The sequence below is a fragment of the Drosophila subpulchrella genome, unplaced genomic scaffold, assembly GCF_014743375.2.
Source record: "Drosophila subpulchrella strain 33 F10 #4 breed RU33 unplaced genomic scaffold, RU_Dsub_v1.1 Primary Assembly Seq53, whole genome shotgun sequence".
NCBI classification, from domain to species: Eukaryota; Metazoa; Arthropoda; class Insecta; order Diptera; family Drosophilidae; genus Drosophila; species Drosophila subpulchrella.
Window position 1 is genome coordinate 2,501 of NW_023665690.1, and position 15,000 is coordinate 17,500.

General features: G+C 38.6%; 1 non-coding gene and 1 pseudogene across 1 annotated transcript; both read left to right on the plus strand.

Annotated features, from left to right (window-relative positions):
• Positions 1-137: 137 nt before the first annotated feature.
• Positions 138-316, plus strand: LOC119562503. Its single transcript, XR_005221865.1, has one exon. It is a non-coding gene; the product is annotated as a 5.8S ribosomal RNA (ribosomal RNA).
• Positions 317-718: 402 nt separating this feature from the next.
• On the plus strand, positions 719-9,725 carry LOC119562514 (annotated as a pseudogene).
• The last annotated feature ends 5,275 nt before the right edge of the window (positions 9,726-15,000 follow it).

Consider the following 15,000-nt stretch of genomic DNA (forward strand, 5'->3'; position numbering starts at 1 on the left):
ACTAAGACATTTCGCAGCATTCGTTTTAGGTATAAAAATCAATTTATTGAAGGAATTGATATATGCCAGTAAAATGGTGTATTTTTAATTTCTTTCAATAAAAACATATATGACAAAATTACCAAACCAATATATAAAACTCTAAGCGGTGGATCACTCGGCTCATGGGTCGATGAAGAACGCAGCAAACTGTGCGTCATCGTGTGAACTGCAGGACACATGAACATCGACATTTTGAACGCATATCGCAGTCCATGCTGTTATGTACTTTAATTAATTTTATAGTGCTGCTTGGACTACATATGGTTGAGGGTTGTAAGACTATGCTAATTAAGTTGTTTATATAAATTTTATAATGAAATTTTATAAGCATATGGTATATTATTGGATAATAATAATTTAATTATTATATTATTCATAATATTAACAAATATATGAAAAACATTATCTCACATTAGTAAATAATTTGAATGTGAAAAACGAAGAGAAATATTTTCTTTTTCAATCAAATAATACTGAGAAATGTCTAGCATAAAAAATTTATCTAGAATTGTCTCTTATTAAAGATTAGTAAATAGAAAGCCGTTGACAATATTATTATTCTTCGTTGATTCGTTAGACCAAACAAATGCCATACCAAATATATAAAATATATAACGAATTTAATAAAATGTTTTATCATTATATATAAAGAATTAATTGCAAAAAAAGTTATACACAACCTCAACTCATATGGGACTACCCCCTGAATTTAAGCATATTAATTAGGGGAGGAAAAGAAACTAACCAGGATTTTCTTAGTAGCGGCGAGCGAAAAGAAATCAGTTCAGCACTAAGTCACTTTGTCTATATGGCAAATGTGAGATGCAGTGTATGGAGCGTCAATATTCTAGTATGAGAAATTAACGATTTAAGTCCTTCTTAAATGAGGCCATTTACCCATAGAGGGTGCCAGGCCCGTATAACGTTAATGATTACTAGATGATGTTTCCAAAGAGTCGTGTTGCTTGATAGTGCAGCACTAAGTGGGTGGTAAACTCCATCTAAAACTAAATATAACCATGAGACCGATAGTAAACAAGTACCGTGAGGGAAAGTTGAAAAGAACTCTGAATAGAGAGTTAAACAGTACGTGAAACTGCTTAGAGGTTAAGCCCGATGAACCTGAATATCCGTTATGGAAAATTCATCATTAAAATTGTAATATTTAAACAATATTATGATAATAGTGTGCATTTTTTCCATATAAGGACATTGTAATCTATTAGCATACAAAATTTATCATAAAATATAACTTATAGTTTATTCAAATTAATTTGCTTGCATTTTAACACAGAATAAATGTTATTAATTTGATAAAGTGCTGATAGATTTATATGAATACAGTGCGTTAATTTTTCGGAATTATATAATGGCATAATTATCATTGATTTTTGTGTTTATTATATGCACTTGTATGATTAACAATGCGAAAGATTCAGGATACCTTCGGGACCCGTCTTGAAACACGGACCAAGGAGTCTAACATATGTGCAAGTTATTGGGATATAAACCTAATAGCGTAATTAACTTGACTAATAATGGGATTAGTTTTTTAACTATTTATAGCTAATTAACACAATCCCGGGGCGTTCTATATAGTTATGTATAATGATATTTATATTATTTATGCCTCTAACTGGAACGTACCTTGAGCATATATGCTGTGACCCGAAAGATGGTGAACTATACTTGATCAGGTTGAAGTCAGGGGAAACCCTGATGGAAGACCGAAACAGTTCTGACGTGCAAATCGATTGTCAGAATTGAGTATAGGGGCGAAAGACCAATCGAACCATCTAGTAGCTGGTTCCTTCCGAAGTTTCCCTCAGGATAGCTGGTGCATTTTAATGTTATATAAAATAATCTTATCTGGTAAAGCGAATGATTAGAGGCCTTAGGGTCGAAACGATCTTAACCTATTCTCAAACTTTAAATGGGTAAGAACCTTAACTTTCTTGATATGAAGTTCAAGGTTATGATATAATGTGCCCAGTGGGCCACTTTTGGTAAGCAGAACTGGCGCTGTGGGATGAACCAAACGTAATGTTACGGTGCCCAAATTAACAACTCATGCAGATACCATGAAAGGCGTTGGTTGCTTAAAACAGCAGGACGGTGATCATGGAAGTCGAAATCCGCTAAGGAGTGTGTAACAACTCACCTGCCGAAGCAACTAGCCCTTAAAATGGATGGCGCTTAAGTTGTATACCTATACATTACCGCTAAAGTAGATGATTTATATTACTTGTGATATAAATTTTGAAACTTTAGTGAGTAGGAAGGTACAATGGTATGCGTAGAAGTGTTTGGCGTAAGCCTGCATGGAGCTGCCATTGGTACAGATCTTGGTGGTAGTAGCAAATAATCGAATGAGACCTTGGAGGACTGAAGTGGAGAAGGGTTTCGTGTGAACAGTGGTTGATCACGAGTTAGTCGGTCCTAAGTTCAAGGCGAAAGCCGAAAATTTTCAAGTAAAACACAAATGCCATACAAATATAATTATATTATATAAATCAAGCTAATTAATATACTTGAATAATTTTGAACGAAAGGGAATACGGTTCCAATTCCGTAACCTGTTGAGTATCCGTTTGTTATTAAATATGGGCCTCGTGCTCATCCTGGCAACAGGAACGACCATAAAGAAGCCGTCGAGAGATATCGGAAGAGTTTTCTTTTCTGTTTTATAGCCGTACTACCATGGAAGTCTTTCGCAGAGAGATATGGTAGATGGGCTAGAAGAGCATGACATATACTGTTGTGTCGATATTTTCTCCTCGGACCTTGAAAATTTATGGTGGGGACACGCAAACTTCTCAACAGGCCGTACCAATATCCGCAGCTGGTCTCCAAGGTGAAGAGTCTCTAGTCGATAGAATAATGTAGGTAAGGGAAGTCGGCAAATTAGATCCGTAACTTCGGGATAAGGATTGGCTCTGAAGATTGAGATAGTCGGGCTTGATTGGGAAACAATAACATGGTTTATGTGCTCGTTCTGGGTAAATAGAGTGTCTGGCATTTATGTTGGTCACTTGTTCCCCGGATAGTTTAGTTACGTAGCCAATTGTGGAACTTTCTTGCTAAAATTTTTAAGAATACTAATTGGGTTAAACCAATTAGTTCTTATTAATTATAACGATTATCAATTAACAATCAATTCAGAACTGGCACGGACTTGGGGAATCCGACTGTCTAATTAAAACAAAGCATTGTGATGGCCCTAGCGGGTGTTGACACAATGTGATTTCTGCCCAGTGCTCTGAATGTCAAAGTGAAGAAATTCAAGTAAGCGCGGGTCAACGGCGGGAGTAACTATGACTCTCTTAAGGTAGCCAAATGCCTCGTCATCTAATTAGTCACAAATATTCGCGCATTGTGGTCGCATAGTCATTCCGCGTGTTTTCTGCACGAAAAAGGTGGTGGGAAGGCCAAAATCGCGATTTTCCACCCCAGACATTTCGAGAACGTTCGACGTGCTGAGACAGAGGCGCTCTCTCGGGCGCCCCGTGTGTCAGGCCAATTTCGGCAATAAAACTCCTATTCCATTGCTAAAAATAGCACAAATATTCGCGCATTGTGGTCGCATAGTCATTCCGCGTGTTTTCTGCACGAAAAAGGTGGTGGGAAGGCCAAAATCGCGATTTTCCACCCCAGACATTTCGAGAACGTTCGACGTGCTGAGACAGAGGCGCTCTCTCGGGCGCCCCGTGTGTCAGGCCAATTTCGGCAATAAAACTCATACTTCATCGTTGTGAGAGAGGCGCTCTCTCTCGAGTGGCGCCTGCCTTATCTAGATAACATTTTGACAGCAGCGCGGTTCGCGTCTGCACTAAATTTGAACCGGTTCGTGTCTCCGCAAATTGGTTGGTTTTTTTGGAAATCAGCTGATTTCATTCCGCCAGAGGGCGACTACTCCAGGATTCATAGCATACATTCGGCGACTCCTCATCGCTGTATCACTCCGCCAGAGGGCGGCGACTCCTAAAACTATTGCCTACATTTCGGCGACACCTCGTCGTCGATTTTTGTCAGCAGAGGGAAAGGAAATAAATAGTTCACTCACACAGTTAGCCGGCTGTGCTTGTTGGTGGTGCTGTCGCCATGGGTGACAATAGCAACACCGGCAGCATGGAAGTGGACAACGCGGCTGTAGCCGCACTCAAAAAATGCACTTGGCAGGTTCTGAAGCCGAGAGTCTTACCAAAAGGAGTCAAAAGGAGTCTACCTCCCGGGTCGCCAGAGGCAATTAGAGGCGTAAAGAAAATCATCGTGGAGAAACGGGAAAAATCTCCCAGCCCAACCCCGAGCTCCTCGAGCTCCTCGAGCCCCTCAAACATCTCTTCACCTGAGGAAGGTGAGATAACTCGCCCTTACATTTTTCCTAAAAAGACCATAAAGAATAAGGCTGCCGTGAATCAAGACAAAAAGATGGATATTGGTCCTAGCACCTCTAACCGCTTCGCTTCTCTGCCGGTAGAGAGCAGCAATGAAAAGACCGTCGATAATGCCGAACCTAAAGCAGCACCCAAGCCCCCTCCAATCTTTGTGCCGGATGTAGAAAACATTGGCGAATTTTTAAACGAACTGCGCACATTGGTGAATTCCGATACTTTCTCTTACAAGGCAACGGGAAGAGGCAACATCAGGCTGATGCCGAAGGACAGCACCACTTACCGAAAAATTGTTGCTCACCTGGACAACTGTCAAGTAGCTTTCCGTACCTTCCAACTGAAGGAAGAGCGAGCTTTCCGCATTGTTGTCAAAGGACTACACCATACTACACCAATTGAGGAGGTCAAGCAAGCCTTTGTGAATCTCGGCCACAATGTGCGTGATGCTAAAAATGCAGTATCAAGAGTAACAAAAATGCCATTGTCGATGTTTTTCGTCAACCTCGAACCAGCTCCAACAAACAAGAAAGTCTTCGAAACCAACAGACTGTGCCATGCCGTCGTCTCCATTGAGGAGCCAAAAAAGTTCGACGGAGTGGTACAATGCTTCCGCTGCCAAGCTTTTGGGCATACTAAGAGGTACTGCAAACTCCAACATGTCTGTGTCAAATGCGGATTATCACACGACTCCCTGAATTGCATGAAGGCAAAGGAAGACCCACCTGTGTGCGGAAATTGTGGTGATGAACACACCGCCTCCTACCGCGGTTGTAGAGTCTACGTAGAAGCCAAGAAGCGCTTCAGCCCTAAGCCTAAGGCAGTAACTACTTCTTCATCCAATCCTGCTCCACACGCAAATTTCCCAGCGAGCAGTGCCGCGAACCAAACAGGGAATCACAAATACAGTTACGCCAACGTTGCTAGGGCTGCCGCGGCTGGAAACTTCGACAATAATGGCCAGTCCCCCCTTGATGCCTTGGAGGAGAGAATGATGCGCCGAATGGAATCCATGATGAACTCCATGTTCAATCAGTTCCAAAACTTAGTGATGACAATGCTCTCCAACCAGAACAATCATAAATGTCCATAAACACCCAACTTATAATATGGAATGCGAACGGCTTGGCTCGGAGCAAGCCCGAGGTCGAGCATTATATAAAGACCAACCAAGTAGACATCTTACTCGTGTCCGAGACACACTTCACCACCAGATCCCACTTTACCATTCCCGGCTACGAAATAATCAACGCATTGCACCCTGGCGACCGGATGCGTGGAGGAGCCTCTATTATCATCAGACGCGGCATTCAATACGAGGAGCTCGAGCCCGTACAACTGGAATGGATGCAGTGTGCGAAAATCCACCTTATAACGTCGCAAGGCAAAATTACCATCGCCTCCGCATACCTCCCTCCAAGATACACACTGAGCCAAAGTGATCTGTCCGACGTACTACTGAATCTGGGTCCTAGATTCTTAATCGGAGGCGACTTCAACGCAAAACATACCTGGTGGGGATCACGAACCGTCAACCCGAAAGGAAGCACACTTCTTGGATGCATCAGGGCACTGGGTTGCACCGTCTATTCAACTGGAGAGCCTACCTACTGGCCCACCGACCCAGCCAAAATTCCGGACCTCTTGGACTTTGCATTCAGCAGAGGAGTTGACCCCACAAAAATATCTACGGCTGCATGCCATGATCTTACATCCGATCACAGCATGGTCAAGATTTTGTATAACAACTCCTATCTGAGAAATCCAACTGTAGTCAAGCTCATCAGACGGAATACAAACATCCCGATTTTTAAGTCTTGGCTAGAAAATCATGTAGACCCCCAGCCAGTTCTAGAAAGTCCAATAGACATCGACGAAGCGGTGGAGTACCTCACCAGACAGGTTCATCTGGCAGCAAGCATCGCAACTCCAGAGGCTGAAACCACGCGAACGGTGCACACCAGAGGCCACAGAGACAACTATCTCTGGTCAACCGAGCTGGCAACAATGGTAAGCGAAAAACGGCGTTTGAGGAGGGTCTGGCAGCTTAGTAGAAGACGGTCAGACAAAACAATCTACAACAGGGCTTGTAAAGACCTTAGCAGGATGCTTCTTGATCTAAAAAGCAAGTCCCTAGAAGCTTACCTCGCGGACCTTGAACCCTGTAGTGCACACCACAAGCTTTGGAATGCAACAAAGTATTTAAAGCGACCCACACGGAGGATAGCCCCGGTCAGATCATCAACTGGAGCTTGGTGTCGTTCAGACCAGGAAAAAGCAAACGCCTTTGCCGACCACTTAAAGAGTAGTTTCCAGCCATTCGACCTGTGCGACCCAGTGGACCATCAAGAGACTCTTCATTTCCTGGATGTGGCGTGTCCCATGGACTTGCCCATTCCAGAAATCGACTGCGAGGAGATAGAGGAGGAGATAGCAACACTCAAACCATCAAAGTCTCCCGGGTATGATCGCCTGGATGCCGCTGCTCTGAAGTTCATGCCGCCGAACTGCATCGGAAACCTAAAGTTCATCATGAACCAAAGTCTAAGACTCGGTCATTTCCCAACACAATGGAAATGTGCCGAAGTTATCGTCATCGCCAAACCAGGTAAGCCTGAGGCCGAACTGGGATCATACAGGCCCATCAGCCTCCTGTCAATTCTCTCAAAAATCCTGGAAAAATTATTCCTGAGGAGATTGATGCCTATATTAGAAGAACAACATGTTATCCCAGATCACCAGTTTGGCTTCAGGCGAGCTCACGGGACTATACAGCAGTGTCACAGGGTAGTCAGCTGCATTCTAGACTCCTTCGAGACTAAAAGGTTCTGCTCTGCAGCGTTCCTAGACGTCAGGCAAGCGTTTGACAGAGTATGGCACCAGGGCCTACTGTTCAAATTAAAGCACAGCCTGCCTACCCCTTACTATCTTCTACTAAAGGGCTACCTCGAAAATAGAAGATTTTACGTAAGGTGCAAACATCAGGAATCGCCTATCCACGAAGTGGCCGCCGGAGTTCCCCAAGGCAGCGTGCTAAGTCCTATACTATACTCGGTGTATACCGCGGACATGCCCATTCCCTCTGGTAGCCACAGCATGGTATGCACATACGCGGATGACACGGCTTTCTTAGTCTCCGAAGACTCCCTGCCAATGGCTGCGCAAGGCCTACAACAAGCTCTGTCCAACATAGAACCATGGCTAAAGAGATGGAATATCATTATCAACCCAGAGAAGTCTACGCATATAACCTTCTCTCTAAGGCCAGGAATATCCCCAGCGGTTTTGTTAAACAATGCTGCCATACCACAACAGCCTTCAGTCAAATATCTGGGCCTGACACTGGACCGTAGACTAACATGGAAGGATCACATAGTGGCCAAAACAAAGCTAATGAAACTAAAAAGCCGGCAAATGTGGTGGTTATTGCAAAGAAGGAGTAAATTATCCTTAAAAAACAAATTGCTCCTTTATAATAGCATAATCAAACCAGCGTGGATTTATGGCATTGAAATATGGGGCACTGCAGCCAGTTCAAATTTAAAAAAACTAGAAAGAGCAGAAAACAGAATCCTGCGTCAAATTCTAAATGCGCCGTTCTACGTACGTAACACCACAATAAAGAGGGACTTAAAGCTTCCCACAGTGGTAGAAGAGGTAGCTAAATTCAGCAGAAGGCATCTGGATAAAATGGTAGCCCACATAAACCCACTCGCAACCAGAGTGCTGGATGGACAACCTCGGAGGTTAAAAAGACGACACCCTGCGGACCTGCCCTTCAGGGTCCCTTGATCCTAAGGCATCATAATTGATGTAACCACCAAAACTGACACACAAACTCACTAATCCACTCACACCTATCTTGTATAATCTTAATACACCTCAAAACACAAAATATTGTTACCTCACACTCAATTTTATCAAAAAATTTAATCTATTGCCCACCGGGCAGACGTAAATATAAAGTATCATATCAAAAAAAAAAAAAAAAAAAATCTAATTAGTGACGCGCATGAATGGATTAACGAGATTCCTACTGTCCCTATCTACTATCTAGCGAAACCACAGCCAAGGGAACGGGCTTGGAATAATTAGCGGGGAAAGAAGACCCTTTTGAGCTTGACTCTAATCTGGCAGTGTAAGGAGACATAAGAGGTGTAGAATAAGTGGGAGATATTAGACTTCGGTTTGGTATCGCCAATGAAATACCACTACTCTTATTGTTTCCTTACTTACTTGATTAAATGGAACGTGTATCATTTCCTAGCCATTATACGGATATATTTATTATATCTTATGGTATTGGGTTTTGATGCAAGCTTCTTGATCAAAGTATCACGAGTTTGTTATATAATCGCAAACAAATTCTTTAATAAAACGGTGCATTTATGTATTTTTGATTTGAAAATTTGGTATAACTCCAATTACTCAGGTATGATCCAATTCAAGGACATTGCCAGGTAGGGAGTTTGACTGGGGCGGTACATCTCTCAAATAATAACGGAGGTGTCCCAAGGCCAGCTCAGTGCGGACAGAAACCACACATAGAGCAAAAGGGCAAATGCTGACTTGATCTCGGTGTTCAGTACACACAGGGACAGCAAAAGCTCGGCCTATCGATCCTTTTGGTTTAAAGAGTTTTTAACAAGAGGTGTCAGAAAAGTTACCATAGGGATAACTGGCTTGTGGCGGCCAAGCGTTCATAGCGACGTCGCTTTTTGATCCTTCGATGTCGGCTCTTCCTATCATTGTGAAGCAAAATTCACCAAGCGTTGGATTGTTCACCCATGCAAGGGAACGTGAGCTGGGTTTAGACCGTCGTGAGACAGGTTAGTTTTACCCTACTAATGACAAAACGTTGTTGCGACAGCATTCCTGCGTAGTACGAGAGGAACCGCAGGTACGGACCAATGGCACAATACTTGTTCGAGCGAACAGTGGTATGACGCTACGTCCGTTGGATTATGCCTGAACGCCTCTAAGGTCGTATCCGTGCTGGACTGCAATGATAAATAAGGGGCAATTTGCATTGTATGGCTTCTAAACCATTTAAAGTTTATAATTTACTTTATAAACGACAATGGATGTGATGCCAATGTAATTTGTAACATAGTAAATTGGGAGGATCTTTGATCACCTGATGCCGCGCTAGTTACATATAAAAGCATTATTTAATACAATGACAAAGCCTAGAATCAATTGTAAACGACTTTTGTAACAGGCAAGGTGTTGTAAGTGGTTGAGCAGCTGCCATACTGCGATCCACTGAAGCTTATCCTTTGCTTGATGATTCGATAATAAAGATGTTGCAAAGCGGGCATAATCATTATGCTTGCTTGCAGCATCGCACGCCACTTTGTTTGTGGTGTGTAAGGTAGGGAAGAAGAAATATAAAAGACCTAAATTGGAAACATCAATATATAAGTAAATATTGAACAAACAAAATGTATCGTCATCTTATTAGTGACGCGATGATAAAGTGGCAAACATATTCCATGTATAAATATTCCTATGGTATTAAAATTCAAGTAAAGAGGACATATATAAAAGTTTGTATATATGGTTCATTCAATGGTAGCAGCGGTTGGTTGGTTGGTGTCTGCTCCTCTTATTGTTCAAAACTTATGTTATGGTAGCAAGTCTATATCGTCATATTATTAGTGACGCGAAAAAGTAGTGGCAAAACATATTCCATGTATAAATAAATATTCCTATGGTATTGAAATTCAAGTAAAGAGGCCATTCAAGTAAAGAGGACTTATATAAATATAAGTATATGTTCCTTCAATGGTAGCAGCGCGGTTGGTTGGTTGGTGTGTCTGCTCCTCTTATTGTTCAAAACTTATGTTATGGTAGCAAGACTGTATCGTCATATTATTAGTGACGCGAAAAAGTAGTGGCAAAACATATTCCATGTATAAATATTCCTATGGTATTGAAATTCAAGTAAAGAGGACATATAAAATTACTATCAATGGTAGCAGTGGTTGGTTGGTTGGTGGTTGGTTGGCGGCTGCTCCTATTATTGTTCAAGACTTATGTTATGGTAGCAAGTCTGTATCGTCATATTAATTATTAGTGACGCGAAAAAGTAGTGGAAATCATATTCCATGTATAAATAGATTCCTATGGTAATGAAATTTTCAAGTAAAGAGAGGACCATTCAAGTAAGAGGACATATAAAAAGTAAGTATATGTTCCTCCAATGGTAGCAGTGGTTGGTTGGTTGGCGGCTGATCCTCTTATTGTTCAAAACTTATTTTATCAATATGAGTTTGGCAATACAATAAAGAAGACCAATCTAATCCATATAAAACTAAATGTATTATATGGATATGCTTAGGAAACCCATATATATTCATAAAAAAAAATTATGTATAGAAAATTATACATATATCTTTTATATAAATGAATCGTATGGATATCGCCTTATGGTAGGTATAATAACTTTTTAAGGCATAATAATGTATAATATAGAAAATATACATTGAAATATAAATGCATTTTTATAGATATGGCGGCATATAAGTGCCATATACACAAGAATAAATAATAGAATTTACCAATATATAATTAAAATGAGATATATAAACCTAGTGAGGGGCTGCACTAGTATATGAATCGTATGGATATGGCTTATAGGTATAATACCTATAAGGCATAATAATGTATAATATAATAAATATAAATTAAGATATGAATGAATTATATAAATATGGCATAGAAATGCCATATACATAAGAATAAATGGTAGAATTTACCCATATATCACTGAAACACGATATATAAACCAAATGATAGCTGGCACTAGTACTGTAAACATGCACGCAATAGTGCGTGGGGTAAAAAACTACTATAGGGAGGTGGTCGTTGGCGGGCCCCTCCTCGTATTGGTCAAAACTTATGTTATGCATATGAATTTGTCAATACTATATAGAACGCCAAGCATATCCATATAAACTATGGATATGCATAGAAATCCATACAAAAATAAAAAAAAATTATGTATAGAAAAATATACATATATTTATATAAGTGAATCGTATGGATATGGCTTATAGGTATAATACCTATAAGGCATAATAATGTATAACAAGTAAATATACATTGAAATGTGAATGCATTGTATGGATATGGCATATAAATGCCATATATATAGAAATAAATTGTATATCAATGATATAACAATTATAAACCTAGTGAGGGGCGGCACTAGTGAATGAATCGTATGGATATGGCTTATAGGTATAATACCTATAAGGCATAATAATGTATAATATAATAAATATACATTAAGATATGAATGGATTGTATAAATATGGCATAGAAATGCCATATACATAAGAATAAATGGTAGAATTTACCCATATATCACTGAAACACGATATATAAACCTAGTGATAGCTGGCACTAGTACTGTAAACAGGCACGCAGTAGTGCGTGGGGTAAAAAACTACTATAGGGAGGTGGTCGTTGGCGGGCCCCTCCTCGTATTGGTCAAAACTTATGTTATGCATATGAATTTGTCAATACTATATAGAACGCCAAGCATATCCATATAAACTATGGATATGCATAGAAATCCATACAAAAGTAAAAAAAAATTATGTATAGAAAAATATACATATATTTATATAAGTGAATCGTATGGATATGGCTTATAGGTATAATACCTATAAGGCATAATAATGTATAACAAGTAAATATACATTGAAATGTGAATGCATTGTATGGATATGGCATATAAATGCCATATATATAGAAATAAATTGTATATCAATGATATAACAATTATAAACCTAGTGAGGGGCGGCACTAGTGAATGAATCGTATGGATATGGCTTATAGGTATAATACCTATAAGGCATAATAATGTATAATATAATAAATATACATTAAGATATGAATGGATTGTATAAATATGGCATAGAAATGCCATATACATAAGAATAAATGGTAGAATTTACCCATATATCACTGAAACACGATATATAAACCTAGTGATAGCTGGCACTAGTACTGTAAACAGGCACGCAGTAGTGCGTGGGGTAAAAAACTACTATAGGGAGGTGGTCGTTGGCGGGCCCCTCCTCGTATTGGTCAAAACTTATGTTATGCATATGAATTTGTCAATACTATATAGAACGCCAAGCATATCCATATAAACTATGGATATGCATAGAAATCCATACAAAAGTAAAAAAAAATTATGTATAGAAAAATATACATATATTTATATAAGTGAATCGTATGGATATGGCTTATAGGTATAATACCTATAAGGCATAATAATGTATAACAAGTAAATATACATTGAAATGTGAATGCATTGTATGGATATGGCATATAAATGCCATATATATAGAAATAAATTGTATATCAATGATATAACAATTATAAACCTAGTGAGGGGCGGCACTAGTGAATGAATCGTATGGATATGGCTTATAGGTATAATACCTATAAGGCATAATAATGTATAATATAATAAATATACATTAAGATATGAATGGATTGTATAAATATGGCATAGAAATGCCATATACATAAGAATAAATGGTAGAATTTACCCATATATCACTGAAACACGATATATAAACCTAGTGATAGCTGGCACTAGTACTGTAAACAGGCACGCAGTAGTGCGTGGGGTAAAAAACTACTATAGGGAGGTGGTCGTTGGCGGGCCCCTCCTCGTATTGGTCAAAACTTATGTTATGCATATGAATTTGTCAATACTATATAGAACGCCAAGCATATCCATATAAACTATGGATATGCATAGAAATCCATACAAAAGTAAAAAAAAATTATGTATAGAAAAATATACATATATTTATATAAGTGAATCGTATGGATATGGCTTATAGGTATAATACCTATAAGGCATAATAATGTATAACAAGTAAATATACATTGAAATGTGAATGCATTGTATGGATATGGCATATAAATGCCATATATATAGAAATAAATTGTATATCAATGATATAACAATTATAAACCTAGTGAGGGGCGGCACTAGTGAATGAATCGTATGGATATGGCTTATAGGTATAATACCTATAAGGCATAATAATGTATAATATAATAAATATACATTAAGATATGAATGGATTGTATAAATATGGCATAGAAATGCCATATACATAAGAATAAATGGTAGAATTTACCCATATATCACTGAAACACGATATATAAACCTAGTGATAGCTGGCACTAGTACTGTAAACAGGCACGCAGTAGTGCGTGGGGTAAAAAACTACTATAGGGAGGTGGTCGTTGGCGGGCCCCTCCTCGTATTGGTCAAAACTTATGTTATGCATATGAATTTGTCAATACTATATAGAACGCCAAGCATATCCATATAAACTATGGATATGCATAGAAATCCATACAAAAGTAAAAAAAAATTATGTATAGAAAAATATACATATATTTATATAAGTGAATCGTATGGATATGGCTTATAGGTATAATACCTATAAGGCATAATAATGTATAACAAGTAAATATACATTGAAATGTGAATGCATTGTATGGATATGGCATATAAATGCCATATATATAGAAATAAATTGTATATCAATGATATAAAAATTATAAACCTAGTGAGGGGCGGCACTAGTGAATGAATCGTATGGATATGGCTTATAGGTATAATACCTATAAGGCATAATAATGTATAATATAATAAATATACATTAAGATATGAATGGATTGTATAAATATGGCATAGAAATGCCATATACATAAGAATAAATGGTAGAATTTACCCATATATCACTGAAACACGATATATAAACCTAGTGATAGCTGGCACTAGTACTGTAAACAGGCACGCAGTAGTGCGTGGGGTAAAAAACTACTATAGGGAGGTGGTCGTTGGCGGGCCCCTCCTCGTATTGGTCAAAACTTATGTTATGCATATGAATTTGTCAATACTATATAGAACGCCAAGCATATCCATATAAACTATGGATATGCATAGAAATCCATACAAAAGTAAAAAAAAATTATGTATAGAAAAATATACATATATTTATATAAGTGAATCGTATGGATATGGCTTATAGGTATAATACCTATAAGGCATAATAATGTATAACAAGTAAATATACATTGAAATGTGAATGCATTGTATGGATATGGCATATAAATGCCATATATATAGAAATAAATTGTATATCAATGATATAACAATTATAAACCTAGTGAGGGGCGGCACTAGTGAATGAATCGTATGGATATGGCTTATAGGTATAATACCTATAAGGCATAATAATGTATAATATAATAAATATACATTAAGATATGAATGGATTGTATAAATATGGCATAGAAATGCCATATACATAAGAATAAATGGTAGAATTTACCCATATATCACTGAAACATGATATATAAACCTAGTGATAGCTGGCACTAGTACTGTAAACAGGCACGCAGTAGTGCGTGGGGTAAAAAACTACTATAGGGAGGTGGTCGTTGGCGGGCCCCTCCTCGTATTGGTCAAAACTTATGTTATGCGTAAACATATGATTTTGTCAATACTATAAAGAAAACTTGT